The following is a 10,727-nucleotide window of genomic DNA, read 5'->3' on the forward strand; positions in this document are numbered from 1 at the left end:
TTACATTTTTTTTTAAAGATTTTATTTGTCAGAGAGAGAGAGAGAGAGAGCAGCCAGAGGGAGAAGCAGGCTCCCCACTGAGCAGGGAGCCCCATGTGAGACTTGATCCCAGGATCCAGGGATCACGACCTGAGTCGAAGGTAGATGCTTAACCAACTGAGCCACCCAGGCGTCCCTAAACTTTTGCTTTAATTAAAACAAAATAACAAAAACTGATATCAAGGCTTTGGACCTCTTTTTTGCTCTCTCCTTACCAGCAACCACTTTTTCAACTGACGTAAGAAGAAAGGTGTCCTAAGTAACTATGGAAATCATTCATTGATATAAGTATTTATTGAACACCTATTATATGAAAGGTACTTTTCTAGGCCCCAGGAATTTAATACGTTATCCCTGCCTACAAGATACTGGCAGTACATTCATCAGATGGTCTCAAGAGAGCAAAGTAAGTGCTACAAAAGGGGTAAGTGCTGGGGACTTCAGGAACATGATCCAGGGTTGGTGTGGTAGTGTAGAAGATCACAGAAGTAAGGTACAAACCAAAGCCTGAAAGATAACTCGAACTGATAGAAAAATAAAGAGACATAACAGGAGTGTTCTAGATAGACAGAATAAGTACAAAGGCCCAGACTCATAGAAAGCAGGGACTATCAGGAATTAAAGAAATTTGGTGTGGCTGGAACATAATATTGCAAGAATTGGGGTGGGGGCCAGGACTGGGACAGAGGAAGCTGAAGAAAACTGAGATCTTTTAAAATTGTAACAGAACAAAAAACTTGGAAGCCATGCTGAAGAGGTCAAAGTGCAGCCTGAGGGGCAACAGAGAAGGACTGGAGGACTTTAATAACTGATAAGGATATGATCAGACACTTGTTTGATAGGGCCACTCTAGCTGCATTGTGGATACGGGGCTGGGAGGGCACCCAGAATTAATTACACAGAGGCAAGGAAGGGAGTCAGAGAGATGTTGTTGCAGGGATCCAGAGGAGATGATGGGGGCCTGAGTTAGTAGTGTGAGTTAGGTTGGAAACAAGGGGACAAGTTAGAGATATGTAGGAGATGGCGCTGTCAAAACTGATGACTGAGCAGACGAGGGAATGACAAAGAGAAGAGGCAGGGTGGTGACGGTTTTCTGGCATAGATCACTGTGGGTTAGGGTATATATTATTAATGTAATGTAATGTTATATTATATTATATATTATATCATTATAATATATTATATGTTATTATATATCATTATTATATATTATATCATTATAATATATACAGTTATCATTATAATAATATATAATATATTAATTATAATAATATAATTATTATATTATTATATTAATATAATATATAATAATATATATCATTATGATATGTATTATATAATGATATATATTATTATAATGATAACTGTTATTATTTTTTAAAGAACTAGGTTTTGAGGTAAGACAGTTTGGGACATGCTGCATATTCAAAAGCAGATTCCCGACAGTAGAGACACATGCCTCAAGAGAAATGGATTATAACTGAAGTCACAGAGGGCCTGGTGAGTACACATAGGAAGAGAAGAGGGCACAGGACAAAACAGACTCTAGAGACCAATGGCATTTAGGGGATGGACAGATAAGAGAAGGTGCAATGGCCAGATAGATGGGGAGCCACCAGAATGGGAGCCATGGCAGCAGTCTTGAGTGAAGCAGTGGCCAATAGGGGCAAGGGCCCTGTGACATCATGTAAAACAAAGGTGAGAAGGGTTTATGCTATTTGGGGATAACTTCACCATTGGAGACCTTGGTTAGAGCAGTTTTTGTTGCACAATGTGTGAAGAAAATCAACTCTATGATGCTGAGAAAGGATGGGAAATAAGCAAATGGAGATATTGGTTTAAAAAAAAAACACTTTTAAGAAGTTCGTCTAGGGGGGCACCTGGGCGGCTGAGTGGGTTAAAGCCTCTGCCTTCGGCTCAGGTCATGACCTCAGGGCCCTGGGATCAAGCCCTGCATCGGGCTCTCTGCTCAGCGGGAAGCCTACTTCTTCCTCTCTCCCTGCCTGCCTCTCTGACTACTTGTAATCTCTGTCTGTCAAATAAATAAATAAAATCTTAAAAAAAAAAAATAAAGATCTTATTTAAAAAAAAAAAAAAGTTCATCAAGGGGCGCTTGGGTGGCTCAGTGGGTTAAGCATCTGCCTTCAGCTCAGATCATAATCCCAGAGTCCTGGGATTGAGCCCCGCATGGGGCTCTCTGCTTGACAAGGAGCCTGCTTCCTCCTCTCTCTCTCTGCCTGCCTCTCTGCCTACTTGTGATCTCTCCCTCTCTCTCTGTCAAATAAATAAATAAAATCTTAAAAAAAAAAAAAGAAGTTCATCTATACAAAGGAAGATAGTACTAGAGCAGAAGTCAGCAAGAGGAATAGGGTTCAAAAAAGAGTTTTGTTTTTTTTTTAAAGACTTATTTATTTGAGAGAGAGTGACAGGGAGGGACAGAGAGAGAGGGAGAGAGAATCTCAAGCAAACTCCATGCTGAGCATGGAGCCTGATGCAGAGTTCAATCCCATGACCCCGAGATCATGACCTGAGCCGAAACCAAGAGTCAAATGCCCAGCTGACTATGCCACCCAGGCACCCCAAGAGATTTTTTTTTTAATATGAGGAAGACATAAATGTATTTAAATATGGAAACAGATGCAAGAGTTTGTAGTTTTAGATTATGACTGTGATCTTTCCCCTAAATTCCCCTCTTCCTTCTTAGAGGAAACCTAGAGAGAAGATCTGTCTTATAATAGGTGAGGTGCTAAGTATTTTAAGTATTTTATTTAAGTATTTTAAGTATAGTATTATAAGTATATTTATATATATATACTTATATAAGTATACACATATTATATAAGTATATATATATATATAATATGTGTATATGTTATATAAATATACTTATATAAGTATATGTAAATATTTTAAGTATATTTAAGTATTTTAAGCAGCTTCAATGCTGATGTGACTAACCAACATGTTTGCCAATTCGGTGCCTCTCATACTTCCACTGACATCTGCTCTCCTGCCAGGTCTTTATTTATGGCCTCATGTAATATAAAACTACTGATTTTCTCATCATCTTTAAAGTAGTCTATATTCTGGGGTGCCTGAGTGGGTCAGTGGGCTAAGCTTCTGCCTTTGGCTCAGGTCATGATCTCAGGGCCCCGCATCAGGCTCTCAGCTCAGCAGGGAGACTGCTTCCCCCGCCCGGGGCCTGCTGCTCTGCCTACTTGTGATCTCTCTCTATGTCAAGTAAATAAATAAAATATTTTAAAATAAAATAAATAAATAGTCTATATTTTTCTAAAATGAGCATTTCAAAACACTAAGTTTTTGCTAACTTATAAAGATCTAGTGGAGACATGCAAATGGTTTCCCTTTCCTCTCCCTCCCTCCTTGTGCGGGCAGCAGAGTCTCCACCCCTGTTTCTGTGAGAGTGCTTACTTGCTATTGTTCTTAGAGAAGCTGTGGTTTCAGAAATGGAAAAGGGAAGAATCTGCCAAAGCAGCAAGTGCATAGGAGGTCCTCACCCTAGGGCTGACCTTCAGAAGCCTGTCCTGCCTGCCCAGTGGAAAGTTACTCAAAGATATCATTTCTACCCTGCCTAAAAATTTTACTTTATTAAATTTACATAAATTTAATAAATTTATATAAAATCATATAAATTATATATTTATAATTTATAAAATAAATTATATAATTTAATAAAATTTATTAAATTCTGCTTTATTAAATTATTTGATATTTCACCCAATTCATTTAGAAAATGATTCTAAGAAGGTTAGAGAGCTCTCAGCTAAACATGAATCACTTGAATGGTCAGGCTGCTTTCCTCCACCACCTTCCTTGGACCTACTATATTGAGTGGGGGCTCTGATGGGGTACGGTTAGGAAGAGGACTCAAAAGGTAGGAAAATTTGGGCCTTACATGAGAAGCAGGGTGGGCCTCCGTCAGTACTATAATGGAGTGCTAATGGAAGTGTACAAATTTCATGTGGCTGAAATCTTGGAAAAGGGAGAAGAGTTCATATAAGAAGTGCTCAGGAAATGAAAAGATACTAAAGGTAAGTATCATTTAAAAAGTGGCCTCACATACCTCAATATTATCAAAGCCATCTATGAAAAACCCACTGCAAATACCATTCTCAATGGAGAAAAACTGAGCTTTTCCACTAAGGTCAGGAACACGGCAGGGATATCCATTATAACCACTGCTATTCAATATAATACTAGAAGTTGTAGCCTCAGCCAGCAATCAGACAACAAAAAGAAATTAAAGACATCCAAATTGGCAGAGAAGAAGTCAAACTATCACTCTTTGCAAATGATATGATACTGTATGTGGAAAACCCAAAAGACTCCACTCCAAATCTGCGAGAACTTGTACAGGAATTCAGTAAAGTGTCAGGATATAAAATCAATGCACAGAAATCAGTTGCATTTCTTTATACCAACAAGACAGAAGAAAGAGAAATTAAGGAGTCAATCCCATTTACAATTGCACCCAAAACCATAAGATACCTGGGAATAAACCTAACCAAAGCGGCAAAGAATCTATACTCAGAAAACTATAAAGTACTCATGAAAGAAATTGAGGAAGACACAAAGAAATGGAAAAATGTTCTATGCTCATAGATTGGAAGAACAAATATTGTGAAAGTGTCTACGCTACCTAAAGCAATCTACACATTCAATGCAATCTCTATCAAAATCCCATCCATTTTTTTCAAAGAAATGGAACAAATAATTCTAAAATTTATATGGAACCAGAAAAGACCTCAAATAACCAAAGGAATATTGAAAAAGAAAGCCAAAATTGGTGGCATCACAATTCTAGACTTCAAGCTCTATTACAAAGCTATCATCATCAAGACAGTATGATACTGGCACAAAAACAGGCACATAGATCAATGGAACAAGAATAGAGAGCCCAGAAATAGACCCTCAACTCTATGGTCAACTAATCTTTGACAAAGCAGGAAAGAATGTCCAATGGAAAAAAGACAGCCTCTTCAACAAATGGTGTTGGGAAAATTGGACAACCACATGCAGAAAAATGAAATTGGACCATTTTCTTACACCACACACGAAAATAGACTCAAAATGGATGAAGAGGGGCATCTGGGTGGCTCAGTGGGTTAAGCCTCTGCCTTCAGCTCAGGTCATGATCTCAGGATCCTGGGATCGAATCCTGCATCAGGCTGTCTGCTCAGCGGGGAGCCTGCTTCCCTTCCTCTCTCTGCCTGCCTCTCTGCCTACTTGTGATCTCTCTCTCTCGGTCAAATAAATAAATAAAATCTTTTTAAAAAAATGGATGAAGGACCTCAATTTGAGAAAGGAATCCATCAAAATCCTTGAGGAGAACACAGGCAGCAACCTCTTCGACTTCAGCCACAGCAATTTCTTCCTCAGAACATTGCCAAAGGCAAGGGAAGCAAGGGCAAAAATGAACTATTGGGACTTTATCAAGATCAAAAGCTTTTGCACAGCAAAGGAAACAGTTAACAAAACCAAAAGACAACTGAGAGAATGGGAGAAGATATTTGCAAACGACATATCAGACCTGGAGGGTAGAGAATGCTTGATTCCTTGAAGGACAGAGAAGAATAGGTAAACATGGAATGCATAAGGGGAGTTCACAACCCTCCTACACTGTTAGTGGGAACGCAAGCTGGTGTAGCCACTCTGGAAAACAGCATGGAGGTTCCTCAAAAAGTTGAAAATAGAGCTACCCTACGTCCCAGCAATTGCACTACTGGGTATTTACCCTAAAGATACAAACATAGTGATCCGAAGGGGCACATGCACCTAAATGTTTATAGCAGCAATGTCCACAATAGCCAAACTATGGAAAGAGCCTAGATGTCCATCAACAGATGAATGGATAAAGAAGAAGTGGTGTATATATATATACAATGGAATACTATGCAGCCAACAAAAGAAATGAAATCTTGCCATTTGCGACCGTGTGGATGGAACTAGAGGGTATTATGCTTAGTAAAATAAGTCAATTGGAGAAAGACAACTATCATATGATCTCCCTGATATGAGGAAGTGGAGATGCAACGTTGGGGGTTTGGGGGAGCCCCAAAGAATAAATGAAACAAGGTGGGATCGGGAGGGAGACAAAACGTAAGAGACTCTTAATCTCACAAAACAAACTGAGGGTGGCCAGGGAGAGGGGGTAGGGAGAAGGTGATGGGGTTGTGGATATTGGGGAGGGTATGTGCTATGGTGAGTGCTGTGAAGTGTGTAAACCTGGCGATTCACAGTCCTGTACCCCTGGGGCTAATAATACATTATATATTTATAAAAAAATAAAATAAATAAAAAGTGGCCTCATGTTAATCCAATTCCAGGAAAGGTAGATCAAACTCTTTTCCTTTCTCCAGAATATTTCTAAAATCCAGGATCTAGGGGTACCTGGGTGGCTCAGTCAGTTGGGTATCTGCCTTTGGCTCGGGTCATGATCTCAGTGTCTTGGGATCAAGTCCCACATTGGGCTCTCTGCTGCTCATCAGGGAGTCTGCTTCTCCCTCTCACTCTCCTTCTGTGCTCTCTCAAATACATAATAAAATCTTTTAAAATAAATAAATAAAATAAAATAAAATCTAGGACCTAAATATACTAGTCAGAGTTCTCCAGAAAAGCAGGACCAATAGGATGGATATAGATCTAGATACAGAGATTAGATAGACAGACATGTAGATACAAAGAAAGAGATTTATAAGGAATTGGCTCACTTGACGAAAGAGGCTGACAATCCCATAATCTGCAGTGTAAGTCGGCAAACTAGAGACCAGGGGAGCCAATGGTGTAGTTCCTGTCCAAAGGCCAGTAGTCTCCAGACCCAGGAAGAGCCAATGTTTCAGTTCAAGTCTGAAGGCAGAAATAAGCTGATGTCCTAAACAGCCAGGAGGAATTCTTTCTTACTCAGAGGAGGGTCAACCATTTTGTTCTATTCAAGCCATCAGCCCATTGGATAGTCTACCCACATTAGGGTGGGCAATTTGTTTTACTCAGTCCACCAGTGTAAATGTTAATCTCATACAAAAACACCCAGAATAATGTTTGACCAAATATCTGGGCACCCCGTGGCCCAGTCAAGTTGACAGGTAAAATTAACCATCACACTGAGCCAGTAATATAGTTCTGTCAACATTTGGTTCACTCAACATTTACGAGGCCCTGTGGTATGAAATACACATAGCTAAATTAGATCCCTTGCTTCTAGTGAGAATAGGAATGATAATTCTATCCATATATAATTCTAGTAATAGCATTAAGTACATGAGGGGGTCTAAAAGCTGAGATGTTCAGGGTAGGGAGAGACTCTTTCTTCCATAGGGTTTCAGGGAAAGAGTCTAGCATTTCAGGAGGGAAATAAATAATAATGATAATGGCATAATGGAGCAGGGCATTCCTAATGAAGAAAAGAAACAGACAAGGGCACCTGTATGGCTCAGTGGGTTAAGCCTCTGCCTTTGGCTCAGGTCATGATCTCAGGGTTCTGGGATTGAGTCCCGCATTGGCCTCTTTGCTCAGTGGGGAGCCTGCTTCCTCCTCTCTCTCTGCCTGCCTCTCTGCCTACTTGTGATTTCTCTCTCTGTGTGTCAAAAAAAAGAAAAGAAAAGAAAAGGAAGGGAAAGGAAATCTTTAGAAAAAAAAAAGAAAGAAAGAAACGGAAAGACAAAGAATCAGGAAAACATGCTGAGTCATCTAGTTTAATTATAGTTTAAAATACAAGAGGAGAGGGAAGCCTAGGTGGCTCAGTTGGTTAAGCATCTGCCTTTGGCTCGGGTCATGATCCTGGGGTTCTGGAATAGGGTCACATGTTAGGCCACCCTGATCAGTAGGGAGTCTGCTTCTACCTTTCCCTGGTTTGTGCCCTCTCGTACAAACGCTCTCTCTGTCTCTGTCTCTGTCTCTCTCTCTCTCAAATAAATAAAATCTTTAAAAAATTAAAATAAAGTATATGAAGAGAAACAAAAGCAAACTGTGGAATGGTAAGTGGTAAAGGGAACCCAGAGCTTCCCAATCTCCTCAGTAGGACTTTCTAAGAACTTAACAACTTTTTTTTAAATTTTATTTATTTATTTGACAGACAGATATCACAAGTAGGCAGAGAGGCAGGCAGAGAGAGAGAGAGGGAGGCAGGCTTCCTGCTGAGCAGAGAGCCCGATGCGGGGCTCGATCCCAGGACCCTGAGATCACGACCCTAGCCCAAGGCAGAGGCTTAACCCACTGAGCCACCCAGGCGCGCCGAACTTAACAACTTTTGGCCTAGGACTGTTCTGAATTGTTTCAATTCAGCTTTTAAGTATTTCTGAGAAATAACTTACTTCCCATCCTGCTAACTTCACCCACCTCCTAGTTCCTTTCCTCCAGTCCTCGATATGCCTAGTTAACCATTAGGCTACAGGTTTAAAAACTTTTGAGGGGCCAAGCAAGCAAGGGCTGCCAATGTGGTGGGGGAGCAGGGCCATGAACAAGCCGTGGCAGGTCCTAAGCGGCCAGGACGACGGAACTCACGGGTCCTGGATGCCTCATCCCTTAGAGTCAACACCATATTGAGTGGTTTTTCATATGCTTCGTGTGCGGCACTTTCTTCTCTATCCTTGAAACTGGATTGCTGTGGCTTCCTGGTGTTATAAAGCTCTTTGTAGCATTTTATACCCTTGGAAATACTGCTGCATTAGCCAGGATGTGCTTTTCAGTGGTATCCATGAAGCAACTGAAGAAAACGTCTGAAACAAGACTGCTTGCAACAATTATTATGCTCCTGTGTTTCATATTTACGCTGTGTGCTGCTCTTTGGTGGCACAAGAGGGGACAGGCCTTATTATTCTGTATACTGCAGTTTCTTGTCAATGACCTGGTGTAGTCTGTCATATAACCCACATGCAAGGGGAGGCTCTTTGAGTTCCATCTTGTTGCTTCTGGTCCTTAATGATTCTTACACAAATACATACATTCTAGTATATGCACATCAAAATATGATTTAAAAAAGGGGCAAAATAAATAAATAAGTAAAAGGCTTTTGGAGGAATCAGCACCTAATCAACATTTACAATGTATTTCATAAAACACATTTCAAGTCCAAAACAAGGAATTACAGACTCATGAAACAAATATCTACTATCACTGTGTATAATGCACTGTGGTAAGTCCTGGGAATATAAAAATGAATAAAAATACATTTCCTGCCTTAAAGGAACACACTGTTCACTTTGGAACAAAGATTCATCACGAGATGGAGAATGTCTTGAGAAAGGCCATGCAAAAGAGATCTTCAAGGTCAATCCTAACCTGGAAAGCAATTTCGCCTACTTTGTGACCACAGGAGAAAGGGTACCCGCCCTACCTTCAAATCAGTGCCCAGTAGCTGCTAGCACAAGTCATGCTGGAGCCAACCAATGCCCACTGAGAGCCTCTAAGGGTCAGCCACTGAGTGGGGCTCAGGTGGTACAAAGAAGAGTGAGATATCTAAGAAGCATTTCCAAATTGCCTCCTTGTTTAGCAGGTGCTATGGCAGAAACTAGACACCTGGTCCCTCAGGATGGAAAGGAGCATCCCAGAGAAGCAGAAAGCAGCAATCACCTACCTCACCTATCCTGTTCCTGGGCTTCCCTTGCTGAATGGCCCTCATTGTAGCTCATCTTCCTCCAACACATAGGTTCCATCTGTTTTCCACTTTGATAGTCAAAGTGATCTCCAAACACCAATCTGGTCATGTCAATGCTCCACCTAAAATCTAGGTGTAGCTGTCCATCACCCTGAGGATAAAATCCAAACTTCTTTACCCAGCACGTCAGGCTCTTCCTAATGTTCCCTGTTTATTTCTAACCACCGTCCCTCTGCAGCCCCTGTTATAACATATGCAACTGTTTGCAGTTCCTTGAATATAGGACCCCTCATACCATGAACTTTGCACATGCTATTCCTTCTGCCTAGAAGGCTTGTATCTCAATTTTTATTTTTCCTTTAGAATTTTGCTCTTGAAAAAGAAAAAGGAAAAAAAAAAAAAGCCTTGTCTGACCCATCTCAACACCTCCACCTTCATCTCAAATGAATTATAAGACCCTCCTCTGTGTTCCCATAATAACCCATCTGTCCCTCAGTCACACTTGCCATTCTGCTCTGTAAATGCCTGTTTATCTGACTCACCTACAAGACCAAAAGCTCCTTAAGGACCACTAAAACCCTTCATTTTTATTCCCATTATATCCCTAATATAATGCTTAGTATCTAGTAGGCATTCAGGAGACTACACACTTATTAAGAGATTGAATGAATGAATGAAAAATATGAAGCCCTTACTGGAATCTGTGAGGCATACAGAAAAGCCTCCAACTTAATAAATATTTATTGGGTACCTATGTCAGTAGTTTCTTCTTTTTATTTTAAAGATTATATTTATTTATTTGAAAGAGAGAGAGCGCAAGCAAGCATGAGCAGGGAGAGAGGGAGAGAGAAAAGAAGAAGCAGATTCTCCACTGAGCAGGGAGCCCAATGTGGGGCTCGACATGGGGTTCAATCCCAGGACCCTGGGATCATGACCTGAGCCAAAGGCAGACACTTAACCAACTGAGCCACCCAGGCCCCCCTGTCAGTAGTTTTTTGGCAGGTACTTTAAAGTCAGACATAGATACAGCTTCTAACATTAAGTTGCCTTCAGAGGAGGGGCGGAAGTTAAATAT

The 10,727-nt window shown here is 40.6% G+C and overlaps 1 pseudogene; it reads left to right on the forward strand.

The window, feature by feature from the left end:
- The first annotated feature begins 8,511 nt into the window (after positions 1-8,511).
- LOC123391201 lies at positions 8,512-9,412 on the forward strand (annotated as a pseudogene).
- Positions 9,413-10,727: the final 1,315 nt, after the last annotated feature.

Source organism: Mustela putorius, unplaced genomic scaffold, assembly GCF_011764305.1.
Source record: "Mustela putorius furo isolate JIRA1106 unplaced genomic scaffold, ASM1176430v1.1 tig00000196_pilon_pilon_pilon, whole genome shotgun sequence".
In the NCBI taxonomy this organism is placed as follows: Eukaryota; Metazoa; Chordata; class Mammalia; order Carnivora; family Mustelidae; genus Mustela; species Mustela putorius.